The 17,801-nt window shown below is 36.3% G+C and overlaps 1 pseudogene across 1 annotated transcript in view; it reads left to right on the top strand.

Moving 5' to 3' along the window:
* The first annotated feature begins 429 nt into the window (after positions 1 to 429).
* Positions 430 to 17,801, top strand: part of LOC145824279 (phosphoinositide phosphatase SAC6-like) — a 36,306-nt pseudogene continuing 18,934 nt past the window's right edge. The window contains exons 1-9 of the transcript XR_014365950.1: positions 430 to 579; positions 677 to 754; positions 1,696 to 1,766; positions 1,840 to 1,938; positions 4,553 to 4,652; positions 5,701 to 5,809; positions 5,999 to 6,071; positions 11,546 to 11,639; positions 13,215 to 13,306. The product of XR_014365950.1 is annotated as a phosphoinositide phosphatase SAC6-like (transcript). The remainder of the gene's footprint in view (positions 580 to 676; positions 755 to 1,695; positions 1,767 to 1,839; positions 1,939 to 4,552; positions 4,653 to 5,700; positions 5,810 to 5,998; positions 6,072 to 11,545; positions 11,640 to 13,214; positions 13,307 to 17,801) is intronic.

The raw sequence follows: 17,801 nt of genomic DNA, 5'->3' as shown, positions 1-17,801 counted from the left end.
TTTTACACTCTTATTTTTTGTGTTTTTTTGTTTTTACTGAATTTTTTTAATATTTTATGTAAATTTTTTATTTTTTGGACACACTTAACATAAATACACCTAAAAAGTAAAAAAATTGTAAAAAAAATCTTTTAAAAATTCACTAAATACCAAAAATATAAAAAAAATACAAGAATTTAGTACATTTTTTATATTTTTATATATTTCTTAATTTTTTAAAAGCTACTTTCACAATTTTTTTACTTTTTTGACACATCTAAGTAAGGTGTATCTAAAAAAATAAAAAAATATTTAAAATTTTAAAAATATCCACTAAAAATTAAAAAACACAAAAATTAAAAAAATTAATTTTCAAAAACAGTTAATCGAGAAAACTCAAACACAGTGAATGATTTTTTGCCCCTTTTGCTCTGATAGATTGTTGACTGAAAAACACTAGCGTATTGGTTCTATTGCATCCATTACATTTGGTTTTATTTTTTAGATTGTCTTTTGCAGATTCGAGGGTCAATACCATTCCTCTGGGAACAAATTGTGGATTTGACTTATAAGTTTGAGATTGTGAAAGCTGAGGAAGCAGTGAGTTTCATAGTTCCTTCCTTCTGAATAGTATGTTTTTGTTCTGCTCACCTTTTATTTCCTAATGGATTGCTTCCTCGCACAAAACTTTTTGCAGCCTCGAGTAGTTGAACGACACTTTTTGGATTTGAGGAAAAAGTATGGAAATGTCTTAGCCGTTGATCTTGTCAACAAGGTAATTATTTCTTGATGTTACAAAATTTTGCAGAATTATTCATCTGATGTCAATAGATATTTTTCCCATTGTGCTGACAACTATGCAGATCAAATTTTTTTACATGCATGTATATATCTAACTATTATTAGGGAAAACTTAGTGATGATATAAGATCAGTTAATCTATTTGTTTATCAGCATATCAATAACTACTAAATAAATTGGCCCCCTTTTTTCCATACAGATTTTGATGTTATGTGTCAAAATCTTTTACGATGGTGGTGAAATATCGAAAATAATAAAAGGCATTAGAGATATATGATTTTGGTTGCAAGTACAACATGGAGTCAAGGACAAAGGCAATATAAGCCTTCTGGGGAAAATACATTTTGACCTTTGACACGTTAGTCTAATAAAGCATGTGAGAGCTTGATATATATTGTAGCGCCCATTCAATAATAGCGTAAGCTTTTAGGATAGTTACTTGTCAAATGTCGCAATTGGACATTGGCTTTTGAGCTCTTGGTTCAAGTCTCTCCATCTGCATTATTCTCCCCAATGTCCCTATTTTGTCTGTTTGTTTGCACTCTAATTTGTCTATTTGTTTGCACCATGTTCTTTTTTTTCATCTCTCCGGATGCGAGAGGGGGATCACACATGAGGGAGGTTGTGACGATACACATTTTTTGGGAGCAATAAATTGATTGGATGAATTGCAAAACATGCCTTATCTTACTGAACTGTTAAGTGGTTGGAAAATTTTATAGACAAAATAGAGAAATAGGTTGATAGATAGGTATTTTTTTCTTGGTTCAGGTTGATGCATGAGTCTGGCAGGAGATGGTTAGTTTGTGGGCATGGCTACGAGTGTAGTGTGTTTATTTATGTCATGTGAATTGTAGTACATTTTCATACTTTTTTTTGTTGTTCGCTCCTAAAATAACTTTATTTCTTTATCAGCATGGAGGCGAGGGACGCTTAAGTGAAAATTTTTCCAGTTTGATGCAGCATGTTGTTAGTGATGATGTGAGGTAGGAACCCCTTTCATATTGCATTTTCATTAAACTATGTTCTTCTATTTAATTCTAATACTCATCTTTGTAGATATTTGCACTTCGATTTTCATCATATTTGTGGGCACGTTCATTTTGAGCGCCTCTCTATGCTGTATGATCAAATTGAGAATTTCCTCGTTAAAAATAGGTATGGTTTCTTCTCAATGGCTATGAGTATTTGCGATCTATAGTGGTATTCGAATGATTTTTTTGTTCAATGTATACATGTGAAGATGGTTTTGCTTTTCAAGTAGGGAATTGTACATTTGTTTTGCTTCTGCATTGTTTTTTCTAATATACTTATTGAGGGTAAATTCAAGTCACTAAATTTAATTTAATTATAGACATACATCCTGCTTTGTTAGGCACCAAGAGCGCCTTAATAAAATCTGTACACATTATTCAGTATCTTGGTGTACTCTGTGACAATTTTGACAGTAACAGAGTCATGGAGACATACATGTTGGTATTTGTAATAAATTGGACACAAATAGGAAGTATTTGATAGGACAAATCCAAACACATCTTGTAATGTTACTATGAAAATGTATGGGTTTTATTGTTTGAGAGACAGAGAGAGAGCATTAGTTTCTTATGGTTATGGGTGAGCCCTGTGCAGATGGAAAATCCAAAAAAGCATTCAGTGTGTTTGGTTTTAATTTTTTGAAAATTGAGTTTTTGTTTTTCGTGTTTTTTTTTTTGTTTTGTTTTTGTTTTTAGTGAATATTTTTAAATTTTTAAGCAATTTTTTTATTACTTTTTTAGATGCACGTTACTTAGACGCATCTAAAAAGTAAAATATTTGTAAAAAAATATTTTAAAAAATCAATAAATACACAAGAAAACGAAAAATGTACTGAATTCTGGTTTGTTTTTTGTTTTTGTTTTGGTATTTAGTGAATTTTCTAAAGATTTTTTTCACAAATATTATACTTTTTAAGTGAATTTATGTTAGGTGTATCTAAAAATTAAAAAAAAATCAGTAAAAACAAAAAAACACGGAAAACAAAAAATTTCAATTTGCTGAAAAGTGAATTCTAAGTCTAGAGCTGTTCTTGAAGTTTTTAGTTGTTGGAGAGGGGTGTTGAGTGTCCAAAAGAGAGAAGAATGACAGGAATGGTTGTACCTGTGTGTTTAATGTTGTTTATTTGGGGAAAAAGGAACCAGCGGCCATTTGATCATTTGGAAAATTTGAACCTTAATATGAGAAGTAATTTTGGTTTATTTTTTATTTTTATTTATTTATTGGAGGATAGGGATAGTGAACCCATCCTGAGATCAGTTTTTGAACGATGTAGAGAATATAGATTCATGTGTAGCCTTTGGCCCTTTTCCCACACTTTACATATCCAAAGCCCCCCAAAAAAGTCAAAAGTTAATCTCCTTGTTACATAGTTGGATATATATTTTCTACCAGGATATTTTATCTTTAGGTGCTGTAAGTTTCTAAAAGGAAAAGAAAAATTGGGGGTGAGAACAAGTCTGTTGAAGCGGTCATTTTGTGAAAACAATAAGGTCTGTGGTGCCTCTAGAGCATCCATCTACACATTAAGTATGGTTAATTATTTTTATATATAAACGAAAAAAAGTATGGTTAATAATTTTTATAGAGATGCTTGCAAAAGACTGGACCAGTTGCAATGCATTGTAGAAAGTAAATTGGCTACCTCATAATGCCGAAACCCTGATTGTCTAAGATCTTGCTCCCAATCCCGTGATCCATTAATTTCTCAGGGAACACAACCATTACTTGGGAGTTTTAGATTGGGTGAAAATTCTCCTATACAACTAGAATGAAAAGGGTATAACAATTCCTTGCTGGCTTGCTCCGAAAGGAACTCCATTTTCCAATGATTCCTTAACTACTTAAGTGTGTGGAACTAGTGGTGATTAATAGTCTCAGAGCTTAGGTTGGAGAGGTCTTCGATTCAAGTCTTTCCATTGCTTCTATTCCCCAGTCGTATTTTGTTTCTCTATGCATCAATGTCGGGTAATGCTATGGTACACACCCTCAAAAGGGTGTGTATGTACCATATGCATGTTATGACATTTGTGGGTTTGATCACCAACTAATACTATGGAAGTCATAACTATAACAAAAAGAAAAAAGGAAAAAAAGAAAGGAGTTTTAACGAAACACCACATAAGGTATAACCAAAGAGCTGTTGGATCATAACCGAAAGAATGTCATAACCAACATCACAATGACTCATAACTAACACTGCAATAGGTCATAACCAAAGACCACAAAGCTCGTAACTAAGGTGCATTTGGTACACACCCCAATAGAATTTCCCATGAATGTTTGCATCTCTATATGCAAGACGAGATTGCAGTTGAAGAGTGTGTTGGATAACTGAATATACGTTGTTGGGCCCATTGGGACTAGTGATGATCTAATGGTACCAACTCAGTTGCAGTAATATTGGTGAGAGTACCAACTCAGTTGCAGTAATATTGGTCAGAGTTGTTTTTCAAAATGATGTAGTTACCTTAGATGAGACAGTTATTCTATACATTCCGGTTCTTTTGGTTTTGAATATGCATGCTGGAATGAGTATTTAATCATATGAATTGATTGATTTAATATATTGAGATCCTTAATTTATTTATTTTTGATAGTCAGACATGTTCATATTTTAGACAGTTTAAATGAACATTTCCAAATCAGTTTTTCTCCGAGCAATTACAGAAACAGTTACATGTCTTCCTTGTGATTAACTTCTTATTTTTTAAATTTCTCAAGTTGCTTCAAATGGTAGGTACCTTCTTTTGAATGAAAAAAGTGAGAAAGTTGAGGAGCAACTTGGAGTTGTAGGAACCAATTGCATTGATTGCTTAAACCGTACAAATGTTACCCAGGTATGTTCAGTTCAATCAGCATGGTCATTTTTTTTTTTTTTCCCATTTTTTAATTTGTTTTAGTATATAATAGGAAACCTTTTGTAACTGGATTAGTGATCTTTCCGGGGTTTGCAATCCTGTTTTGCACCTTTAGACAATGCTTCCTTCAAACTGACACAGAATATTATTTTCCTTTCATGGTTTCTACCTGTTTTTGCTCCTAGGGGAGCTTAGAAATTTAATACTAGTTTTACATGAAACAAAACCAAGAAATAGAAATATATCTGAGTGATATTTTGAATTTTACTTCTTCTTTTGCCAGCGAGGTCTAACTTTATTGATTTACATTTATTTTATTCTCTATCAATACAATAATTTCCATATCTTTTTTCGTATTCATCGGAAGGTTTTTTTTTTTTTTTTGTGTGTGTGTATGTGGCATTTATATTCCCAGGATTCTTTATCTGTTGATTATCCTCTGGCACCTCGGCATATGGTTGATTTCTTTGTGTGCATTTGCCTGTACTTGGATACTGCAAGGACATAAATGATTTTTATAATGTCTTTTCAGCCTCACAAAACCCTAAATATGATTTTGGGGGTGCTTGGCAAGAAAAAAAATAGCCTAGTTTAGGCTAAAATTCACAAAAAGACAAAATAAACTAAAATAGCTTATAAGATAAAATGTCACATCAAACCCATAATCATTTCACTTTTTCTCTCACAAACATCACATCCAACTACAAAAAAAATACGATCATCTTCTCAAACACAAAATTTTTAGCCAACTAAAATAGCCAAAAACTAAAATAGCTTACTAAAATAGCAACTTCCCAAACACCCAATTTGTGGATGCTTGTAGAAGCACGTGTGTGTGTGTGTGAGAGAGAGAGAGAGAGAGAGAGAGAGATAGAGAGAGAGTGAGAGTTATCTTTATTTGAAAACGTTATTATTATTCAAATTAGCATATGCCCACTGTATTCAAGCGAGTGCTATGATTTTATTCTGTGCACTCTTTGCTTAATTGTTCTTTTGTACCTTCTGGTAACATGATCTATTGCTGCAGAGCATGCTTGGTCAAAAAATGTTGAAATTTCAACTTAGAAGGATTGGTATTTTTGATGCTGAGGAAAGTATTAGTACACATCCAAATTTTGATGACAACTTCAAGATTTGTGAGTATTTGTATAATTGTCATCGACTTATCTGCCTTGGGTAGATGAGTTGCGTTCCTTATATTTTTATTTGCCTCCATGTGCTAGTTACTTATTATCATTTTATGGATTTTTTAGAATGCACCATATGTTCTGGATTTTTTTTGTTTAAATGTTATTTCTTTCCCATATTTTTTTCTCGATTTTTAGTATGGGCAAATCATGGGGATGACATAAGCATCCAGTATTCTGGTACTCCTGCTTTGAAAGGAGATTTTGTCAGGTAAGTTTTCATTGAGCTGCCTTGAAGTTGTGTTCATGTGTGTGAATGTGTTTGTGCTCACACTTGTCAGTTTACAATAGAAGATGCTACTCAGTTTGAAGGTGAATGAAATTGTTGTGAATGTTTGCTTTCTTCTTACATCTGCATGATGCAATGTGCGAAACTTAATGCTCAAATTGATCAGTTTGCAGACATCCATTCATATGGTATAGAAACTGCTCTGGCATTTAGTTTAATCTCTACAGGATGGGCAACTTTTTATATTGGATCTGCAGGACTTTCTGCATGCTTTGATTTTTCGCCTATTGATCACTATCAGCTGTTAGCAATGTGAAAACAACTGTTATACGAGTTCTACTCAAAATTGATGCATTGTCTGCCCCTTGTTATGCTCCATCTTGTTTTATCGTGCTTCAATTTGTATGAGTGATGCATACCAGTGATACAAATGCATATCCACTCTATCATTGACCAAATCGAACAAGGATAAATTGTACATATAGCTTATGAACTGCTGTGAACATAGAGTATTTGAAACTCAATTTTGACCTTTTCTCGAATATTACAATAAATAAATAATAGAAATAGAAGATGCACGCCTTTGCAAGCAACTCACTTTTTTTCGTGTCTTTTTTGAGATATCCGAGCTATCCTACCCTAGATTTTTAGTGATTCCACTGAATTTTTAAAGATTTGGGTAAGCTTTGGAGTGGAAACTAATTGAAGTCGGATATTTATCTTATTCTTCCTCACCTCCTACGCCTTCTTTTTCCTTTCATGTGAAACAATTGATTCTTATTAGTTATAGTAGGTTTACTTATTTTTGTTGACATCAATACCTATATATGCCAAATTTTACAAAATACATTTTCATTCAATCTTTTTATATTTACTAATAAACTCTAATTTTGACCTAGTACTATGTATTTTCTAATGGTTTCGTAGAGTAGTATGATAGAGCCTGTGAGGTGATTTTTATTCCTTGGATATTTAGAAATGTTACGCAATCCACTAATGAAAAGAAGATTAAATTGATAAGAAGGGGAATCGGAGAGCTAAGAATAATCTAACAATTAGCTTCAACACCCATGTCTCAATCCCTAAGCGAAAGAGATGAAGAAAGTTGTAGCCATTTTTGTCAAATCGCGAATCGAATTGTGAGTCGTTTTGCTAAAAAGTGAATCGTGAATTGCAAGATATGTTTTATTTCATATGATATACAATATTATTAAGGGATGACCATTGGTTCAACGGTTAAGACTTGGCCTAATATCCTTGAGGTTATGGGTTCAAGTCTTGGGACTATCACTTTGCATATTATGCCAAAGGTTAGGTGTGTACTCAATCTTTTCCCCTCCCAAATACACATTAATGTGTACTAATTGAGATTTTTTATGATATACAATGTTATATATTTATACACACAAAAATACACATGTAGTGTTTAAAATGAAGTAAATATCAATATAACTAAATTGTATTTATTTATATACATATAAAATCATGTATATCAATATAACTATTTGATCTCTTCTATATATCTTGATATGTTTGGCCAAAACGACGTCGTTTCATGCATTATTTAAACAAAAACAATAATAGGACTGAATCGCAATGAATAATAATGGATTGTAGTGAATCATAAATTGAATTGCATGATTCACTCAATTTCCAATTCAACAATACGATTTTCAAATCGTTTTTGTTGAAACTCGTATCAAATTATATGAATAGAATCGCGAATCGAAAAATTCTAACAAAACAGACTTAAAATTGCACAACCAATGGTTGAAGAACTCCTAAAATGCAAGCAGGAACAACCCTTTATATGCATATAGTATTTGCCTAACAAAACAAAGGTCTCAGCCCTTTTGTTAGAATTTACCATCACCTACCACCACTACCACCTCACCTACTCCACTAAACCTAACCCACTACACCACTATCACCATCCACTACACACCATCCACTACACCTACATCTATATAAGGAACCATTTGTAATAGACAGAAAATCAACAATATATATCAATCAATCTTCGTTCTCTCTATTTCTCTATACATAAAATTTAACATGGTATCAGAGCAAGGTTAAGAACCTAGTCATTCTGCTTCACCGGCGGGCGGCAGCCTCGCCTTGGCCGCCCGCCGGACCTCTACACATACCCTGACTCCGCTGCTACTAAACCCCTCCTTTTTCTTCTTTGATTCATCACCATTCAATCTTAAATATATATATATATATATATATATATATACCACCACACCAAATATTTGTTTATCATTATCATACAACAGATCTGCTCAAATCCAACAGAATTCAACACACACATACACACACAAAGATGGAAGAAACCTAAGATCTTTATGTCGGATCTGTCTGTCATTGAGAGGAGAAGGGAAGGTTTCGGCGGCGGCGGGTGGATCTGCAGATCGGCGAACTCTTTCTCCGATCATTCTCTGAATCGCCTCCGCCAACCTTGGCTTTCAGAGCTTCAGGCGACTCCAGCAAAACCTCAGTCTGATCCATCCCCAGAAGCATGCCCGTAACCTTCGCTGCCATCTTAGGCTCCAGCTGTTCCACAAGTGGATACATATTTTCACCCAGCATCGTCCTCTGGTTAGCAGGAGAAGCATTTGCAAGGGCAGTAGCCAAAGCACCAATTGGAATTGGTTGAGACATTCCCCCATCACGCAGCATTGATAAACTCTACTTACAAGTTATTATTTGCTGTTTTTTTTTAATCAAAGTGGTCTTCATTTTTATGCGTTGCACATGACACCCAGCTAACCCACTTCCTCTCTCCACTCACGGACATGCACTTCCTTTCACTTTCCAACACATAACATAAATTAATACATCAGCACATGCATTGAACCCACCCATTCACTATTCTTATTTTAACATATTTTCCATTTTAACATATTTTAACATCTTTTCCACTCAACACCATCATCACATTTTCCACTTTTTTTAAATATATTTATATATATAATTTTTTCTTGTTCTTCTTTCCACATGAAAAAAAAAAACAAAAAAAAAAAACTAAATAAATAAATAAATAAATAAAATAAAATAAAATAAACATAAAAAAAAAAAAAAAATTACAAATTTGCACACCAACCCATATTTTATTCATCTCCGGGATCACCCCCGATCACAATTTTACACACAAAAAAAAAAAAAAAAAAAAAAACAAACACAAACAAAAACAACGGCTTTGTTTTCTTTTCTGCAGACGGCCACACACCGACATCCCTTCTCTACTCTGCCGCCGGTCTCTTCTTCTTGCCTCCGTCCTGGGCGGCCCTTGCCGGTGTTGCCTCCGTGTTTCCCACTCCACTGGGCACGCTCACTACTCCCTGCTCCTCCACTGCAGCATATGGTGGCCCTCCAAATCGGAACATCACGGTGGCCTTCCGCTTCAGCTCCTTGTTTTCTGCCCTTAGCACGCTTATCTCTGCTCGCGCATCCTTATACATGCGTTGGAGCAGAGCCAGCTGGGAGTTTAAATGCTGCACCTCATTTGTTCTACTCTGCAGCCGGTTCGACAAATTTGTGACCGCCGTCATGCTTTCCACACATGCCTTCAAAGTATACTGATTGGCCTCCACATCCGACTGCACTGCCATTCTTTGCTCCACAGACCGCATCGGAAAATTCAACGGAGTAAACTCCGGGGCGCTTGGTTGAGGTTCCAGTGCCACCGCACCAGTTCTCTCTCTTGTTGACTCGTTGAGGTCGGGAAAGAGGGTGAGCAGTCCACGGGAAGACGAGGATGAAGCCATTTTTCTGGGCAACAGAGTGTTACAGAGTATCCCTCTCAGAAAACAGAGTGTCTCAAAATATCTTTCGCAGGTTTTTTGTCTCAGACTCAGCCTCAGCCTCAGCCTCCGTCTTATAGCCGAGGCAGCCACGCGCATCGCGCGCCTCTTGCCACCAGCCGACAAAACGGGCGCGCAAGCTAAGGCGCCCACGTGCCTCGCCATCATGTCCGGCACACCTTTTGATGAATTCGGCACGCCTTTTGATGGCATGCCTTTTAACACAATTGGGCACACCTTTTGAGGGTGCAACTTTTTACAAGGGTCCGACAAGACTCTGTAAACTGTCCCGACATTGATTCCGGTTAGCTCCTTTATGGGTCCGACAAGACTCTGTAAACTGTCCCGACATTGATTCCGGTTAGTTTCTACAAGGGTCCAGCAAGACTCCGTAAACTGTCACCACAACTGTCACAACATTGTCTGCTACAACGGTCCGACATGACCCCATAAACTGTCTTCTACATCGGTCTGACACCGCCATCCAGTGTTCTCTACACCGTTATGACACCACCATACAGTGTCCTCTACATGGTTATGACACCCCCATACAGTGTCCTCTACAACGTTATGACACCACCATCCAGTGTCTTCACCAATGGTCTGACACGACCATACAGTGTCTCTTATCCTCTTTTATTTTTATGTATTTTCTTGTTTTGTTCCTCTCTTCAAACTCAAGTTGGTTAGTTTCTATCCTCATTGAGTTTGCGGGGGGCTGTTAGAATTTACCATCACCTACCACCACTACCACCTCACCTACTCCACTAAACCTAACCCACTACACCACTATCACCATCCACTACACACCATCCACTACACCTACATCTATATAAGGAACCATTTGTAATAGACAGAAAATCAACAATATATATCAATCAATCTTCGTTCTCTCTATTTCTCTATACATAAAATTTAACACCTTTATTTAAATCTAATCTAAGAGCCATTATTCTGTCCTTAAAAATGAAAGAAAATTAAATGACTAATTAGCCCTTAAGCAGTCACATGACTTAAAAAGTTACATGATCTTTTAAGTAAAAGTACTACAACAAAAATATACCATGGATAAATACTTAAATGACTGACTAACAGAGGAAATATCAAACAGTAAATAAATTTCAGATTTTAGTCTTCTTGGGATCTTCTTTTGCTAGTACTTAAATAACAACTCCTAATGCTCTGCATCAAAATGTTTATGCTCAATTTATATTAATTTTTGAATATATAATTTATATTTTTTGGGTTTCTAGTTCAATAAATGTGCATATCATTGCATTTTAGCCAATACCAAGTTGGATTGGGCCCTACCAGTACCAAGTCTAATTTTGATACTTGTAGCCAAGGATCTGTTTTCACAAAAGACCTCCAAGAAATTTGCATATGCTAGCATGTAACATACAGATTTCTGCTTACCTTCTTTGTGTATTCTGTTTTTCAGAATGAATTCATGTTTCTCGTGAATTAGTGTCCTAGATATTTATCAAAAAAAAAAAGTTAATTAGTGTCCTAAATGTGACATTGCAAATAAACCATATCTTCTAGTTTCTTTTTTCTAACATGTTGACGGGGAATTAATGATGATGTGTCACACTGAAATGTTTGGCCAAAACTTGTAATTGTCTGTATATAACTGTGTTGTATTTGTAGATGTGGCCAGCGTACAGTCCAAGGGATTCTTAAAGATGGCTGTAATGCCCTTGTACGCTATTACTTGAATAACTTTGTTGATGGGACAAAACAGGTTGGTATACTTCATTCCTTCAATGATTTTAGTTTGTTGAATTTAGATCCAGAAGTAGTAGATTAGCAATGAAGTATTTATGTGTCTTAGCTATGTGATCTACCTCATAACTGCTATAATATATTCCATTACAAAATTTTTGTTATCATATTTTTATCAGCTGTCTCATAGCTGGCTGACGTTTGTAAATTTTCTCCACACCTTATTTAAATGGTCTTTACAAGATGGACTTTTGGCCCTTAGTTTTTTTTTTTTTTTTTTTTTTTTTTACTCTTTCATTCACCAGAGGCACATGCCCTTCAAAATCACATGTTTTAATGAAGCCAAGCTGAGCTTGGCTCTTGAAACAATCATGGCCAACTCTGAACATGTTCGATTGAGCTCACCGCAAACACAAGCTTAGCCCGAGCACACCCTTTGATTGGCCAAGACAAACCAAAATACATCAAAGCTTGGCTTGGTTCATTTGCAGCCCTAACTGTAATTTATCCACTGTGCATCAAAGTTGGGTCAAGTACTTGGGGGCAGAGCCACATGTACTTGAGTAGGGTCAAATTGTGGGGTTATTTGCAGATTTCATGTTGTACTTTTTGAGATTTTTTTAAAAACTCGTTCAAAATAGGAGAAGGGGTTAATTTTTAATATTTCAAGTTCAAATTTAAATGAGAAGACCTTTTTTTTGGTAGTTTCTTTTTAACTTCAAGGTTGTTGGACTTCATGAGAGTGATAGTTCTTATAAAAAGTTTATGTACTTATAGTAGTCATCTCTTTTCTAGTATTACAAAATTAAGCTTATTGCCAAAGCAGTTATGGCCTATGTTACATGGAATCTTCAAAATAAATCCAATACCTGTCTGATACTTACTTCTTACAGAATTGTATCATATTATATGCGTATTTTGTTGCATGGGTTATGACTTTGCTACGGCGATTGTAATCATTTGATGCTACTAATTGTTGTACATTGCCCTGGCAGTAGCTAAATTTTCCTTGATAATGAGCTGATTGTTTAGAAAACATATAAGTAAACAAAAAGCATCATACTTCAAATTTTCAGTTGTTTGGGAAAACATAGTAGTCTTATTATAGTTTACTGTTTATAAAGGATTTGTTTCATGATTTTATTTTTCCTGCTTTTTTGCTTTTAGTAAATCTATATGTTATTGTGGTGAAAGTATAGCTATTACAATCCTATTTTGAAATCAGCTGTATTGACCTTCTAAACAAAATCCACTGCTGCAAGTACTGTTCTAATTGAATAATAATTTCTTTCCCATACCCTGCTTTTTGTGTGTTATGTATGCAATGATTTGTTAAGCAACTAATTTTATTTCTTGCAAAATCTTCATCAGCCTAAAAGTTATTTTTGGGATGTTTGTTTTGTATCATTCTAGCCGAAAAACGATCATTTTTAGTCTGCTGAAGTTTAGAATCATCAGTTTCTTTTGTCATTCAATTATGCATTTAACAATTATGTCCTACTAATCTTTCTATCTTTCATCTTGTTTTATTTATTTTATTATTTTTCAAATTCATTCCTGACAAATTTTACTCTGTTGGGACACGTGTGTGAAGGATGCAATTGATCTCCTACAAGGACACTACATTGTTTCTGTTACCTGAGATATCGCCCCTACATCTCAAAAGGAGGCCTTGAGGCTGTAGCTGTGAGTACAATCCAAACAACTGTTAAGTTATATGCATTTAAAATGTGAATGATTCTCTCTGATTTTCTTGTAACTTGAATAATGAAGATTGCCATATCATTATCATCCAAAGTAGCTGTTAAAATTGATGTATTATTGATTGATATAATGTTCTATATATTACAATGATTCATGATTCCTATATATAGAAGAGGGTGAGTGTGTAGTAGGTAAGGAGTAGGTGAAGTGGAGGTGGTAGTGGTGTAGTGGGTTAGGTTTAGTGGAGTAGGTGAGGTGGTAGTGGTGTAGTGGGTTAGGTTTAGTGGAGTAGGTTTAAGTGGGTGAAGTAGGTGATAGGTTTTAACAGCCCCCCGCAAACTCAAGGGGGATAGGAACTAACCAACTTGAGTTTGGAGAGAGTTACAAAACAAGAAAATACATAAAAATAAAAGAGGATAGGTGACACTGTATGGTCGTGTCAGACCATTGGTGAAGACACTGGATGGTGGTGTCATAACGTTGTAGAGGACACGGTATGGGGGTGTCATAACGTTGTAAAGGACACTGTATGTGGGTGTCATAACGTTGTAGAGGACACTGTATGGTGGTGTCAGACCGATGTAGAAGACAGTTTATGGGGTCATGTCGGACCGTTGTAGCAGACAATGTTGTGACAGTTTACAGAGTCTTGCTGGACCCTTGTAGAAACTAACCGGAATCAATGTCGGGACAGTTTACAGAGTCTTGTCGGACCCATAAAGGAGCTAACCAGAATCAATGTCGGGACAGTTTACAGAGTCTTGTCGGACCCATAAAGGAGCTAACCGGAATTAATGTCGGGACAGTTTACAGAGTCTTGTCGGACCCATAAAGGAGCTAACCGGAATCAATGTCGGGACAGTTTACAGAGTCTTGTCGGACCCTTAAAAAATACACTGTATGATGGTGTATATAGGCTGCCCAAATATATATATATATGGATATATATAGTGAGCCCTCAAAAGTCGTGCCCTCAAAAGGCGCGCCCACTTCATCAAAAGGCGTGCCTGACAGAAAGCGTCGAGCCATCAAAAGGTGAGCCGGAGACGCGGCGAGGCACGTGAGCGACAGAGTGGCGTGTCGGCCTCGGCTATTTAACCAAGGTTGAGGCGGAGGCTGTGCAAACCAGTCTGAAACCGCCGAAAATCTTTTGAAAAAAACTCTTTCGTTTCTGAGAAAGAGATTCTGGAACACTCTGGTGCCATTCTGTAACCAACCTTTCTCTGAAACACTCAGCAACCCATAACATGGCCTCATCTTCCCGTTCAGCTACCCAGAATATGGCCTCTTCGTCCCGTGGTCTGCTCACTCTTTTTCCCGACCTCAACGAGTCAACAAGAGAGATAATTGGTGCGGTGGCACTGGAACCTCAACCAAGCGCCCCGGAGTTTGCTCCGTTGAACTTTCCTATGCGGTCTGTGGAGCAAAGAATGGCAGTGCAGTCGGATGTGGAGGCCAATCAGTATACATTGAAGTCATGTGTGGAAACCATGACTGCGGTTACAAATTTGTCGAACCGGCTGCAGAGTAGGACAAATGAGGTGCAGCAGTTAAACGTCCAATTGGCTCTGCTCCAACGCATGTATAAGGATGCGCGAGCAGAGATAAGTGTGCTAAAGGCGGAAAATAAGGAGCTGAAGCGGAAGGCCACCGTTATGTTCCGATTTGGAGGTCCGTCTTATGCTGCAGTGGAGGAGCAGGGAGTAGTGATCGTGCCCAGTGGAGTGGGAAACACGGAGGCAACAACGGCAAGGGCCACCCAGGACGGAGGCAAGAAGAAAAGACCGGCGGCAGAGTAGAGAAGAAAAATCCCGCCTGTGGATGTGGTTGTTGTCTGTTGTTTTTTTTTTTTTTTTTTTTTTGGTGTTGGTGTAAAATGTTGATCGGGGTTGATCCCCGGCATGAAGAAAGACAAGTTTGTGGAATGTTTTTTTTTTTTTTTGTGTGGAAGAATGGATGTTTCAAAATAAAGTTTCAAAATAAAGTGGGTATTTGAAAGAGATTAAAAGTGGTTTGGAAAAAATAAATAAAAAAATGAATTTTGAAATCAAACGGAGGAGAGAGAAGGGACAAGCCCATGTGGTTTGTTTGTTTTTTTGTTTTTGTTTTTCTTGTTTTTTGGTTGTTGTTTTTAATAATAATAATAATAATAATAATAATAATAATAATAGATGAATGGAAAGCATGTGCGCTGGAGTGTGTGGTGGTTAAAGGAATAAAAAATAAAAAGGAAATGGGAGATTCAAATGTGTTGGGGGCGGGTCCTACCACTAATGGAAAAAGAAGATGATGGGTGTGCAAACCATTTTGTGTGTCGTGTTCTTGTCAAAAGATGGAGTAAAAGAAATATAAAAAAAAAAAGAAAAGAAAGTTGAGTGTATAATAAAATAAAAGTGGGTAGTGGAGGACAAAATAAAAGAAAAAGGGAAGGAAAGTGATGATTTCGGTCCCTTGGCATCTGTGCCACCATGGAGGGCAATTGAAGCAGAGGACAGAGGGTACTGAGGAATAGGACATAGAATCCCATCCTCCGATTTTATCAGTAACGGCATCATCATATGGACCGCTGGACTGGCACCATCTGTCAAGAAAATATCATTAGGATCAGCTGGAAAACCATCTCGTTCTTCAAGGTTCTTGCAATGTTCATTTAGATTGGACTCAAGTGCTGAACGGAGGTTTCTGCGAGATCGAAGTCGATGTCAGACTGTCGACGACGACATGGATGGTTAGATCGAAGAAGGAAGAAGCTAGATCTACGAACACATCCAGATTCCCAAAACCTCACGCTTTACTATGGCTGCCAGAGAATTTTGGCTAGTCAAACAGCTATTCCTGGTCAGCTCAATTGCAGCACAGATGGCAGGAACGACACAGTAAGTTTTGCGACAACCAGTGTCACATCTTCCACGATCATCAACATTTCAACATGCCAGAGGAATGTCATTGTTCCAGTTAATCAAACAGAAGCTGTGGCTTTTGCAAGCAATGCAATAAATGTAAGACAAGTTATTGGCAGTGGTGTTGGGTTGAAGTGGGATGCAGGAAAGTGAAGGTATGTGTAGAAAACTCTAGTGGACTAGGTTGAGGTCCGGCGGGCGGCCAAGGCGAAGTTGCCGCCCGCCGGTGAAGCAAAAATACTAGGTTTTAAACCTGCTCTGATACCATGTTAAAATTGACGTATTATTGATTGATATAATGTTATATATATTACAATGATTCATGATTCCTATATATAGAAGAGGGTGAGTGTGTAGTAGGTAAGGAGTAGGTGAAGTGGAGGTGGTAGTGGTGTAGTGGGTTAGGTTTAGTGGAGTAGGTGAGGTGGTAGTGGTGTAGTGGGTTAGGTTTAGTGGAGTAGGTTTAAGTGGGTGAAGTAGGTGATAGGTTTTAACAGTAGCTTCTTCTGTCATTCAATTTTAACATACTTTGGTTTATTCAAATCACACTACTGGGCAAAGACTGAAGAAAGGAGGTGTGCTGCATTAATAAAACATTTAGTTGCATCTTTATGAACATACCTTCAGTAGAATTTAATTATTTAGTTGGTATTAAAGCTTATTTGAGTTGAGTTACATTTTTGTTAGTGGTGGGTAAGATAATGGTAGTATGGCATCCAATTGGCCTAAATCAGATTTTAGTGCGATTAACTAATAATCAACTCGTAATTAACAAGTTGCAGCTAAATTTTGTTGTCTACTTGTGCTATTATCTGAAAAGTAGCCATCTGGATTAAATTTTTTTTATTAGAAAGTACTACTTCCCATCTGTACTCGTCATAATGATCATGATTTATTAGTTTTCTTTTCAAGATCATTTATCTCATGAACTATGAAGCTTAGATCATTAAATGACATAATCATGATTTGGTGTCATTTTTCTGATGAAAAGCACCAAAGGTCCTGCATTCCATGGAAGAAAATTAATCATATATATAGTCTCATGCTTAGAGGTATGCATGCACAAAATGTAAGAAGCAAAATGTTAATTATCACTAATAAAATCTATAAACAATACCAACTTATTATATTTTTGTTGCCACTCTCTCTCTCTCTCTCTCTCTCTCTCTCTCTCTCTCTCTCTCTCTCTCTCTCTTTTCATTCTCTTGAAAATTTCATTTTAATTTTCAAGAGAGGTATATTTGACTCGATAAGTTCTTGAGAGTTTCTAGGGAATGTGACTTGTATACCTAGATCATATGAAGCATGGACACCTCTCCGGTGGTCATTTTAATTTTCAAGAGGCATATTCCTCGAAATGTTAGCCCTATTTTAGTGTGATAATGGTGGAAGTCTGAAATATAATTTCAAGGGTAAATTACATTTACCTCCCCTGAGGTTTCTGACAAATACATGGATCTCCCCTGTGGTTTGAATAATTACAGTAACCTCCCCTACTTTACCTGACATTGTATAGATTCCCCCATTTTTTGACTTCCGTTCACAAAACTAATAGAAACTGCTGATGTCATCAAAGA

Source organism: Camellia sinensis, chromosome 4 (assembly GCF_055761805.1).
Source record: "Camellia sinensis isolate YWXY chromosome 4, ASM5576180v1, whole genome shotgun sequence".
NCBI classification, from domain to species: Eukaryota; Viridiplantae; Streptophyta; class Magnoliopsida; order Ericales; family Theaceae; genus Camellia; species Camellia sinensis.
The sequence above is the reverse complement of the archived record's forward strand: the minus strand, read 5'-3'. Positions and strand labels throughout refer to the sequence as shown.